This window comes from Rhinopithecus bieti, unplaced genomic scaffold, assembly GCF_001698545.2.
Source record: "Rhinopithecus bieti isolate Rb0 unplaced genomic scaffold, ASM169854v2 scaffold_29928, whole genome shotgun sequence".
Taxonomy (NCBI): domain Eukaryota; kingdom Metazoa; phylum Chordata; class Mammalia; order Primates; family Cercopithecidae; genus Rhinopithecus; species Rhinopithecus bieti.
Window position 1 is genome coordinate 1,523,233 of NW_016814053.1, and position 13,282 is coordinate 1,536,514.

Sequence of the window (13,282 nt, forward strand, 5' to 3'; positions counted from 1 at the left end):
AGCTGGGACTACTCCGGAGTTTTTTGTATTTTTTTAGTAGAGACGGGGTTTCACCGTGTTAGCCAGGATGGTCTCGATCTCCTGACCTCGTGATCCGCCCGCCTCGGCCTCCCAAAGTGCTGGGATTACAGGCTTGAGCCACCGCGCCTGGCCTTTAAAAGTTAGTTTTATGAATAAGTCCTAGGTTGGAGTTAGGCCTAAGGAAACCAAACTCAGAAATATTCTAAGAATAGTAAGAGTTAGCATTTACTGAACGTTTGCCATGTGTCAGGCATTGCTCTAACCATTGAATGGGTATTAATTCTCTAAATCCTCACAGCCACCTTGGGAGATAGGGCTCTCATTTTATAGTTGAAAAAACTGAGGCATACAGAGGTATATGTTAATAAGTAGCAGAGCCTGAATTTGGATTCAGATAGTCTCTGCTGTACTATGAATGTGACTAAGGTGAACCAGTGCTTACTCATGTTCTTAGTATTTTGTTGGTGTGTGTTTTCTTATAAATACCTGGCTTTAAGTAAATTTCCCATAATTTTCTTATTTTATCTTCAATAAGTTGTGAGTCCCTGTATAATTTCACTCTTCTGTACAGTGGAGAACACAGTATTAGGCGCTTAAGGGACTTTTTTTTTTCTTCTGTAAAAATCAAATTTGATTGCTTGATAGTGAATTTTACACACCATTGTGAAAAATAGGAAAAGTTAAAATTTTCACTGAGCTGATTATTTGTATACTTATATATAGATTTCTTTTGATTTAAGAAAAGTTTTATATGGAATGCTTCATGAATTTGTGTCATCCTTGCACAGGGCCGTGTAATCTCTGTATTGCTCCAATTTTAGTATATGTGCTGCTGAAGTGAGCCTCCCAGTTAAATTTCAATTAGATAAACTATTTTTTAGTACAAGTGTATCCCAAGCAATATACTAAAATTATGTATTAAATTATATATACTCTATATAAAAAAATTATATACTAAAGCTTATATTGAAATTTAGCTGGCCATCCTGTATTTTACCTACAATCCTATATCTGACTCTGAATGGTAGGAAAGGAGGTAAGATTGAAAATGGAAATTTAAAAATATATTTAGAAACCCTCAAGAACTCTACCAAGTAGTTTGGATATTGTTTTGTGTGTAATGGGAGCCACAGAATTTTTACATATGTAAATTTATATATATATCTCTATGTGTATATATATATATATCTATGCATATATATATATATAAAACAGGAGAGAGAGTGTTTAGGTGTATCTAGTAGCTTTGTATAGAATCATGTATCAAGATTATGGATAGAAGTTGGAAGAAAGAAGTCCTTTCAGGAGACTTTGATGATAATTCAGCTGAGAAAATGAGGGCCAAGTATAGTGTAGAGAAAATGAGAAAGAAGTGAGATAATGAAATAAATTGGTGAAATGTGTTACTTGTGGAGGAAGAAAGAGGTAACAATTTTGATCCGAATTCTTTTTCTTTTTTTGAGACAGAGTCTCACTCTGTCACCCAGGCTGGAGTGCAATGGCATGATCTCAGCTCACTGCAACCTCTGCCTCCTGGGTTCAAGTGATTCTCCTGCCTCAACCTCCCATGTAGCTGGGACTACAGGCGCCCACCACCATGCCCAGTTAATTTTTTTATTTTTAGTAGAGACGGGGTTTCACCATGTTGGCCAGGCTGGTCTCGAACTCCTGACCTTGGATGACCCGGTGGCCTCGGCCTCCCAAAGTGCTGAGACTACAGGTGTGAGCCACTGTGCCCAGCCTTGATATATATATATATATATTTTTTGAAATGGAGTTTCACTCTTGTCGCCCAGGCTGCTGTGCAATGGTGCTATCTCAGCTCACTGCAACCTCTGCCTCCCAGGTTCAAGCGATTCTCCTGCCTCAGACTCCCGAGTAGCTGTAATTACAGGCACCTGCCACCACACCCGGCTACTCTTTTTTTTCTTTTGTATTTTTAGTAGAGACGGGGGTTTCACTATGTTGGCCAGGCTAGTCTTGAGCTCCTGACCTCGTGATCCGCCCGCCTCAGCCTCCCAAAGTGCTGCAATTACTAGCGTGAGCCACTGCATCCTCCCTGGCCTTGATCTTAATTCTTACATAAAAGATAATGATAACACCATCGGTAGAAATCAGGATATATAGCATATTTCAATGGAGAGGCATTGATAATTGGGTAAAGTACTTTGTCTGCAGTGCTGAAAAAGTTTGAATCTGTTAGGCATTCTCTCTCTTTTGTAACTATTCTCTTAGAGCAGTGCTGCCCGATAGAAACATGATGCAAGCCACATATGCAATTTAAAATTTTTAGTGCTCACATTTAAAAAATAGAAGTGAATTTAATTTTAATAGTGTTTTATTTAACCCAATATATCAAATATATTATTTCAATATGTCGGCAGTATGAAATAATTTTTTTTTTTTGAGACGGAGTCTCACAACCTCTGCCTCCTGGGTTCAAATGATTCTCCTGCCTCAGCCTCCTGAGCAGCTGGGACTACAGACGCCTGCCACCACGCCCAGCTAATTTTTTTTTTGTATTTTTAGTAGAGATGGGGTTTTCACCATATTGGCCAGGCTAGTCTCAAACTCCTGACCTCGTGATCCACCTGCCTCAGCCTCCCAAAGTGTGAAATAATAATTAATGATATATTTTACACACTTTTTTGTTTTTTGGAGACTGGGGTCTTGCTATGTTGCCGAGGCTAGCCTCAAGGGATCCTTCTTGCCTTAGCCTCCCTAGTATCTGGGACTACAGGTGTGTGTCATCATGCTCAGCTCTACATTCTTTATTTAACACAAAATCTTCACAATTCAAATGTGTATTTTACGTTTAAAGCACATCTCAATTCAGACTAGCCACATTTCAGTTCTTCATAGCCACATGTGGCTAGTGGCAATCATATTGGACAGCTCATTCTTAGAGGGTGATTTTTTTTTTTTTCCCATACTGTGCCTGCAACTTAAGTAACTATAGTAGGGGGTACCAGTTGAGATGATTTAGATGTGATGAATTTTTCTAGGCCAGAGGTTGGCAAACCATGACCTGTAAACAAAATTGGTCCCACTGTTCTGTTTTTGTAAATAAAGTTTTATAGGAACACAGCCACAAGCATTCATTTGTGTATTGTCTATGGCAGCTTTTACACAATAGCAGAGTTTGTGACAGAGGCCTTGTGGCCCACAAAGCTTAGAATATTTATTATTTGGCCCTTTACAGAAAGAATTTAGACCCTAAAGTAAAGTTTCTGGGATAAAACATATACCTTATACTTTTTTTCTTTTTCTTTTTTTGAGATGGAATCTTGCTCTGTTGCTCAGGCTGGAGTGCAGTGGCGCGATCTCGGCTCACTGCAACCTCTGCCTCCTGGGTTCAAGCGATTCTTCTGCCTCAGCCTCCCGAGTAGCTGGGATTACAGGTGCATGACCCCACGCCTGACTAATTTTTGTATTTTTAGTAGAGACAGGATTTCATGTTGGCCAGGCTGGTCTCTAACTCCTGAGCTCAAGTCATCCACCAGCCTCACCCTCCCAAAGTGCTGGGACTACAGGCGTGAGCCACTGCACCCAGCCTCCATATTTTATACATTTAAATTAGGTTCCCCAAAGAAATAATATTTGAAATGACTATAGTATATATATTGATTCATTTATTCACCAAGCATTTACTGAAAGCCTACTGAGTTCCAGGTGCCATACTAGGCTCTATTAGCAAGATAAATTGGATTAATGACAGATCTGTTCAATCACAGCCACCATGTCCTACTGGACTTAATGCTTAAAACACACACACACACACACACACACACACACACACACACATACACACAGCAATTTGTTAGGAGCCTCTCTTCCTCAAGGGTATTGCTTTGAAGTCAACAAGACTTAGGCTTGAGTACACTTACTAGCCGTGGTATCGTGGACAAATAACACATTTTTATGAATCAAGTTTCTTATGTGTGAAATGGAAGATAATACCACCTGTTGTGCTGATCTGTTGTGAGAATTACATCTAAAACCCATAGCACACTGACAGGCACACAATATTTATTCAATAATGTGTACTGTTATTTATACTCCGTGTTCTTATCCTGTAGGTATTTTTTCCTCTAACTCCTAAATTACTGTGGAAGAAAATATCCTACAATTCAGAACTGGTGCTGATAAAGTATTAAACCTAAGTTTGCAAATATTAAGGGAGGTTTCATAGTAAATGTAACTGTATTTTAGTTAAATAGGGGTTACGTTAACCAGCATGATGCCTCCATATTGGAAATTCTTTTAAATTTCAGTCTGTGGCTATTTGATAAATACAAATAAATGTTGAGTCTAGTTTCAGCTATATCACTAACTGTTATGATTTTACTGGACAAATATCAAGTTACAGCCACCATAAGCTCACTTTCTACATTTTGAGATGGGGACACCATCATCTACATTTGTAATTATAATGTGACTACAATTACTTAGACATTGTCATTCCAAGGGGAGTCTCTTAACGATGAAAAAAAAAAAAAAAAGCTAAGGGCATTAAGATTACTCCCTTTTTTTTTTTTTTTTTGAGATGGAGTCTCACTCTGTCACCCAGGTTGGAGTGCAGTGGTGCCATCTCAGCTCACTATACGCTCTGCCTCCCAGGTTCAAGAGATTCTCCTGCCTCAGCCTCCCGAGTAGCTGCGACTATAGGCGTGAGCCACCATACCGGGCTAATTTTTGTATTTTTAGTAGAGATGGGGTTTCACCATGTTGGCCAGGATGGTCTCCATCTCTCGACCTTGTGAGCCCCACCCTTGGCCTCCCGAAGTGCTGCGATTACAGGCGTGTGCCACTGTGCCCGGCCAAGATTACTTCCTTTTCAAATGAATTCTTTCTGCAATTTTTCCTTACCTCTAGAAAACTGAGTAGCACGTATTCCTCATTTTGCACTCCACCCCCAACCATTGATACCTACAATACTCACCTGAACAATGTTTTGAAAATTAAGTGACTCTCTTAAAGTGTTTTTATAAACTTTAATACACATCTCTCTCTGGCTATCACATCCTTAATATTTATCATCTTCTCTTCATCACCAGCTTTCTGGAACACTCCTGTTAGCAGCTTCTCTACTGCCTCCTGTCTCTACTGCAAACTAGTTTCTGGCCATTTCACTTAATCTTTCTAACTAAGGAAGGTCCCAATCACGGTTTGTTTTATTTTTTTAAGACGGAGTCTCATTCGCTCTGTCGCCCAGGCTGGAGTGCAGTGGTGCCATCTCAGCTCATTGCAACCTCTGCCTCCTGGGTTCAAGTGATTCTCCTGCCTCAGCCTCCCGAGTAGCTGGGACTATAGGCATGCACCACAACACCAGCTAATTTTTGTATTTTTAGTGGAAATTTTAGCAGGGTTTCACCATGTTGTCCAGGCTCGTCTTGAATTCCTGACCTCAGGCTATCCGCCCGCCTCTGCATCCTAAAGTGCTGGGATTACAGGTGCCCGGCCAGGTTCCAATGACTTTCTAATGTCAATTCTAAAGAGTTATTTTTGAACTTCAACCTTCTCTCGATAGGATATGTCCCCTAATTTTTTCTATTTGTCAGGTGCTTGTGCATGCTCCTGAAGACAAAGCAACATTTGGGAGGGGCGGGGTCTTATTTGAAGTATATGAGGAAGGTGCTTCCTTGCAATGAGTGAGGGAGTTGGCAATTTTTAATAACCCCCAACCATTCTTTATTTATTCAATAGCACCTGAGGGCCTGGTTGAAGAGAAAGACTTTGAGGTAGAGGGTGGGGCACAAGGGGCAAGAAAGCAGAGAGCAAACTGTTGCTGTCTCCCATCCTGTGTTGTTAGGTAGGAGTACATCATATTATTATAGTAGAGCTACACCTATCTATGTGTTCTTGATGAAGGCATTGTTTGCAAGTTGCTGTTTTTCAACAGCAACATCAGTACCATGTGATTACTGAACCCTTTACAGTTTGTCTTGCCTTTACTTGGAGAGGAGCTAGATGTATCCTGTTTCTGCTGTGCATTTGGCCAGCAATCATGGGCATGTGAATACGTGCCTTTGGTGTGTTTGTGTTCAATTCTCTTCATTTATTTTTGTGCCGTGGACTTTGTATTAGGTAAACTCATGAACTTATTCATAAGGAACTCAACATTTGTGGTGTATAAATATTTAAAGAATACATGAAAAAACAAGATGAAGGACAGGCTTATTTTCAGAGGTTTGTGCATGGTAACAGAAAACATACATTTTAATGAAATCATCTTTGTGCCAGTGACCATTTGACTATTCACTTTTTTTTTTTGGGGGGGACGGAGTCTCACTCTGTCGCCCAGGCTGGGAGTGCAGTGGCACGATCTTTGCTCACTGAAGCTCCTGGGTTCATGCCATTCTCCTGCCTCAGCCTCCCAAGTAGCTGGACTACAGGCGCCCCTCCACCACGCCCCACTAATTTTTGTTTTTTGTATTTTTAGTACAGACGGGGTTTCACCATGTTAGCCAGGATGGTCTCGATCCTCTGACCTCATGATCCGCCCACCTCAGCCTCCCAAAGTGCTGGGATTACAGGCATGAGCCACTGTACCCGACCTGACTACTGACTAACATTCCTTTTTTTTTTGCTTTTTTTTTTTTTTGAGCAACGGAGTCTCGCTCTACTCGCCCAGGCGGGAGTGCGTGGCCGGATCTCAGACTCACTGCAAGCTCCGCCTCCCGGGTTTACGCCATTCTCCTGCCTCAGCCATCCCGAGTAGCTGGGACTACAGGCGCCCGCCAACCTCGCCCGGCTATTTTTTGTATTTCTTATAGAGACAGGTTTCACGGTGTTAGCCAGACGATGGTCCTCGATCTCCTGACCTCGTGATCCCCCGTCTCAGCCTCCAAAGGCTGGATTAACAGGCCTTGAGCCAGCCCGCGCCGCCCCCTGACTATTCACTTTTGAGGAAGTTGGAAAATGGCCGGGCGCCGTGGCTCAAGCCTGTAATCCCAGCACTTTGGAGGCCGAGACGGGCGGATCACGAGGCTCAGGAGATCGAGACCATCCTTGGCTAACACGTGGAAACCCCGTCTCTACTAAAAAAAAATATACAAAAAATTGCCGGGCGAGATGGCGTGCGCGCCCTATAGTCCCAGCTACTCGGGAGGCGCTGAGGCGAAGAATGGCGTAACCCGGGCGAGGCGGAGCTTGCAAGTGAGCTGAGATCCGCACTGGCACTCCCAGCCCTGGCGCAGAGCGAGGACTCCGTCTCAAAATAAAAAAAAAGAAGTGGAAAAAAAATTCCTGAGTTTTTTCAATAACTTTAGAAAAATCTGTGTAGCATGTTCTGAGTTTGATCCACTGTTCATTTAATTATATAATAGGACTTCAATTTTAAAAGTGTATAAAAGCTTGTAGAAAGATTTGGCTTATTAAAAAGATTATGATGTGAAAAGCTAGCTCTAAAGTATTAAAGCTTTATTTTTCCCCCGTTCTGAATTAAAATAGGAAGGGAGAGAGGAAGACAAGTCAGTGTTAAGGCCACGAGGTTGAATCATCTAAGGAAATGAGTCAGTGACTACAAACCGTAACTTTCCTTTTTCTGGGGCTTTGACTTGGAGAGCTTAATGTTGAATCATTTGAAAAATCTTGCTTGATATCAGTGAATTTAAAATAAGGTTCTTTTTTGTTTTGAGAAATCTTGTAATATTACCTGGATTCATTTATTTTTTATTTTTATTGTTTTGTGACACGGAGTCTCGCTCTGTCACCAGGCTGGAATGCAGTGGCGTGATCTCAGCTCACTGCAACCTCCACCTCCCGGGTTCAAGCGATTCTCCTGCCTCAGCCTTCTGAGTAGCTGGGACTACGGGCACGCGCCGCCAGCTAATTTTTATATTTTTAGTAAAGACAGGCTTTCACCATGTTGGCCAGGATGGTCTCTATCTCTTGACCTTGTGATCCGTCCGCCTCAGCTTCCCAAAATGCTGGGATTACAGGTGTGAGCCACCACACCCAGCTGGATTCATTTATTATTTCAACAAATACTCAGTAGAAAAAAGTAGTAGGTATATTCTTCAAACCAAAAGACATGTAGTGGTTTGAAAATAAGGGTAATGTATCAGTATCTTTGTATGTATATTTAGCTCTAGGTAATCAATAGTGATTCTTAATCTGCTTTTAAAACAAGTTTTTTGAGGTTGATAATTGATGACTCATTATTGGACTTAGGATAAACCTAGAATGCTGGTAGCTATTGACATGTCGTATTTCTATTTGATATGCTGAAGTTTTTTTCCTAGTCATGAATTGTTTCTTAGGAACCCTGAGCCCATAACCGAAATAAATGCATTGCATTTTGGCTTATTTTTGAAACTTTAAAAATCTCAAATGGTGCTGGGCGTGGTGGCTCACGCCTGTAATCCCAGCACTTTGGGAGGCCAAGGCGGGTGGATCACGAGGTCAGGAGATCGAGACCATCCTGGCTAACGTGGTGAAACCCTGTCTCTACTGGAAATATAAAAAAATTAGCCGGGCATGGTGGCAGGCACCTGTAGTCCCAGCTACTCTGGAGGTTGAGGCAGGAGAATGGCATGAACCTGGGAGGCAGAGCTTGCAGTGAACCGAGATCACACCATTGTGCTCCAGCCTGGGCAACACAGCAAGACTCCATCGCAAAAAAAAAAAAAATCTCAAATGTAATTAATGATCAAGTCTGTGGGTAAAGATAGATAGGTCCCTCAAAGTAAACATTGGCATACTATATAAAAAATTCTTGACCTTTTGTGATGGATTGCTTATCTTTATGACTTGGACTCATTTTATAAGATTGGGTTACATTTTTAATTCTCTCCAACTCATGGGTAATCTTGATTTATGACAGTAAATGCATTTTACACAAGAACTTAATATTTAGAAACTTACTGAAGTATCTTAAATCCTATTTTTGTCATTAAGACAAACTTGAATTAAAGACTGAAACATTACATTTTATTTTTTTTGTTTAGTATAATAATATGGTAGTGGTATCTTAGGGGAAATGTTTTGAATAAATACTAATATATATTTTTCTTTTGTTATTTCTTGGGTATCTTGTTGAATACAGTATGGATTTTAGACTAGCATGACAAGATTTCTAAATTGCCTTCTGGTCAAGCATGATGGTTCACACCTATAATCTCAGTACTTTGGGAAACCAAGATGGAAGGTTTACTTGAGGCCAAGAGTTTGAGACCCACCTGGGCAACATAGTGAGACCATGTCTGTTTTGTTTGTTTGTTTGTTTGTTTGTTTGTTTTCATTAGAGATGGGGTTTTGCCATGTTGGCCAGGCTGGTCTGAACTCCTGAGGCTCAAGTGAACCACCCACCTTGGCCTCTCAAAGTGCTGGGATTAGAGGTGTGAGCCCCCACACCCAGCTAGACCACATCTCTTTTTAAACAATCAGTCAATATGGTTGGCAGGGCTATTGTTTCCATATGCTTAGACATCCTAGACATGTTAATTTTCTCCTTTCAAACCTATGGTAATTTCTAGGTTCTTTTTCTTGCTGCATGTCCCAGTCTAATAAAACCTGAAGTGTTACCTACTAATACACCTCAGAGTCCATGCTGCTTTGCTGAGCATCAAAATAGTGATTTAGGAAATTGTGATTTCTGGATTCTGGATTACAGTGTTAGAAATACCCAAGAAATTAGGATCTGGAAACATCCTATGTATGATGCTATGAAGGCCATTCATTGAATGGAAAGAGGATTGAAGATGGAAGAGAACCTCCTTTCCTCATATAAGCCATATATGATACTTCTTATCTTTTTTTTTTTTTTTTTTTAGACGGAGTTTCACTCTGTCCTCCAGGCTGGAGGGCAGTGGAGGGATCTTCTTGGCTCATTGCAATCTCCACCTCCTGGAGGGCAGTGGAGGGATCTTCTTGGCTCATTGCAATCTCCACCTCCTGGGTTCAAGGGGTTCTCCTGCCTTAGCCTCCCGAGTACCTTGGATTACGGGTGTGTGACACCACACCTAGCTAATTTTTGTAATTTTAGTAGAGACAGGGTCTTGCCATGTTGGCCAGGTCTCGAACTCCTGACCTCAAGTGATCCACCTGCCTCGGCCTTCCAAAGCGCTGGGATTACAGGCATGAACCATTGTGCTCAGCCCTTCTTACCTTTTTTTTTAACAAGAATTTTTAGTTTCCTCTCTGACAGGATTGATTTGGGAAAAGAGCTTTGAGTTTTGAGTCAGTAGACTCAAATAGATAGAACTATGTTTGAATTCCAACCCTGACCTCAATAGCTAAGTGACACTGGAAAATCTCTCTCTTTGTCTCAGTTTTCCTGCTAAAAATGGGGATGGTAATGTTCACCCAGCAAGGTTTTATCACAAAAAGTGGTAACTTATGAGAAAGTCCCTATCTGGCATGGTAAGCACTCAAGAGAAGTTAATTCTATTTTCCTTCTTCCTTCTGGTTTAATAATTTAAAAAATTAAATCATGCAGCCACAAAAAAGAACGAAATTATGTCCTTTGCAGCAACAACAATGCAGTTGGAGGCCATTATCCTAAGTGAATTAACAGAAACAGAAAACCTAATACCACACATTGTCACTTTTAAGTGGGAGCTGAACATTGGGTACACACGGACACAAAGATGAGAACAATAGACATTGGGGATTCAAAAAGGCAGAAGACAGGAAGGGGGGCCAGGTTTGAAGAACTACTTGTGTTCATTACTTGGGTGATGGGATCATTAGAGGCCTAAACCTCAGCATCACACAATATACCCATGTAACAAACCTGTGCATGTACCATCTGAATCTTGGATAAAAAAAGCAGGCCAGGAGCAGTGGCTCATCCCTGTAATCCCAGCACTTTGGGAGGCCGAGGTGGTTGGATCACTTGAGGTCAGGAGTTCGAGACCAGCCTGGCCAACATGATGAAACCCCGTCTCTACTAAAAATACACAAATTAGCTGGGCACAGTGGCGGGCGCCTGTAGTCCCAGCTACTTGGGAGGCTAAGGCAGGAGAATTGCCTGAACCCAGGAGGCTGATGTTGCAGTGAGCCGAGATTGCGCTGCTGCACTCCAGCCTGGGCGACAGAGCGAGACTCCATCTCAAAAAAAAAAAATATATATATATATATACACACACACACACACACACATATATATTCAGTGAAAAAGATATTCTCGATATTCTCAAGGTGATAAGAAACTGACTATTTGTTGTACCTTTTAATAGATGACAATTGAGAGCAGGCATGATTGATTCAAGAATGCTGTTAGTTTTTTTCCTTTAACTACACAGAATGTGTAGTCATCAATTCTTTGACTAAGAGGAAGGAGTGTCAAGAGGGAAGCCTGAAAAAATCTTGAAGAGGTTTAAATGCTTTTGTCTAATTATCTGAGTCACTCCTCAGGGTGGAGTTTCTGTGGCATGGCTCCCTGCCAGCATAATTTTCAGCTGGAAAGAGAGAGCAGTTGGGCGAACAAACACTGTAACCAAAATGACCACTCTGACACTGGAACCAGCTTTACATACAAACATTTTCTCTATTATCTCAGAAATAATCATGGAAATATACAAGCATTTCCTCTTCTGAACCATATTAATTTTCTAAGAATGCGTGTATATTCAGTTACAAACATATTTGAAACAATTCCAGAGAACAAACAAGTGTGGGCCACTTACTCGTGGGGATGTGGCTGTTCTGCACAGCTTTGAGATGTAGGAGAAAAAAGTATGACTTCCTTCTGTTTAATGATTGTTTTAGGGTGCTTTGATTACTGCAGAAAGCTAAATCTACTTTTTAAAATTCCATGCAAATCTCGTTGAAATGAATTCCAGTGACTAATATATTTGAGAAGCTTTCTTGGAAAAAATAATTACAATTGATATATTTAAACAACTGGTATTCATAATATAGAAATATAATTAGACTAATGTGTTCAGTATTTCAATCAAGCTTGATGTTCTTGATCATTAAAGACTTATTTTTCAGCCGGGCGCGGTGGCTCACGCCTGTAATCCCAGCACTTTGGGAGACCGAGGCGGGCGGATCACGAGGTCAGGAGATCGAGATCATCCTGACTAACACAGTGAAACCCTGTCTCTACTAAAAACACACAAAATTAGCCCGGCGTGGTGGCGGGCGCCTGTAGTCCCAGCTACTCGGGAGACTGAGGCAGGAGACTGGCGTGAACCCGAGAGGTGGAGCTTGCAGTGAGCCGAGATCGCGCCACTGCACTCTAGCCTGGGCGACAGAGCGGAGACTCCATCTCAAAAAAAAAAAAAAAAAAAAAAAAAAAAAAAGACTTATTTTTCTTTGGGAGGCCGAGGCAGGTGGATTGCTTGAGCCCAGGAACTCAAGACCAGCTTGAGCAACATAGTGAAACCCCTTCTCTACAAAAAAATACAAAAATTTGCCGGGTGTGGTGGTGCAAGCCTGTAATCCCAGCTACTCAGGAGACTGAAACAGGAGGATCTTCTGAGCCAAGGTCAAGCCAAGATAGGGCCACTGCACTCCAGCTTGGGCAACAGAGTGAGACCGTATCTAAAAAAAAAAAATAGGCCGGGCACAGTGACTCACACCTGTAATCCCAGCATTCTGGGAGGCTGAGGCAGGCAGATCACTTGAGGTCAGGAGTTTGAGACCAGCCTAGCCAACCATCATGGCGAAACCACGTCTCTACTAAAAATATAAAAATTAGCCGGGCATGGTGGCGGAGCTGTAATCCCAGCTGCTCGGGAGCCTGAGGCACTAGAATTGCTTGAACCTGGGAGGCGGATGTTGCAGTGAACCGAGATCGCGCCGCTGAACTCCAGTCTGGGCAACAGAGCGAGACTGTGTCTCAAAAAATAAAAATAAAAAATAAATAAAAACAAAAAATATGCTGGGCGCAGTGGCTCACATCTGTAATCCCAGCACTTTGGGAGGCCGAGGCAGGCAGATCACCTGAGGTCAGGAATTCAAGATCAGCCTGGCCAACATGGCAAATCCCTGTCTCTAGCTAAAAATGCAAAAATTAGCCGGGTGCAGTGGTGTGCACCTGTAATCCCAGCTACTTGGGAGGCCGAGGCAGGCTAATTGCTTGAGCCGGGGAGGCGGAGGTTGCAGTGAGCCGAGAGCCTGGGCAACAGAGCAACACTTTGTCTCAAATAAATAGATAAATAAATAAATAAGACTGGCCGGGCGCGGTGACTCAAGCCTGTAATCCCAGCACTTTGGGAGGCCGAGACGGGCGGATCACGAGGTCAGGAGATCGAGACCATCCTGGCTAACACGGTGAAACCCCGTCTCTACTAAAAATACAAAAACT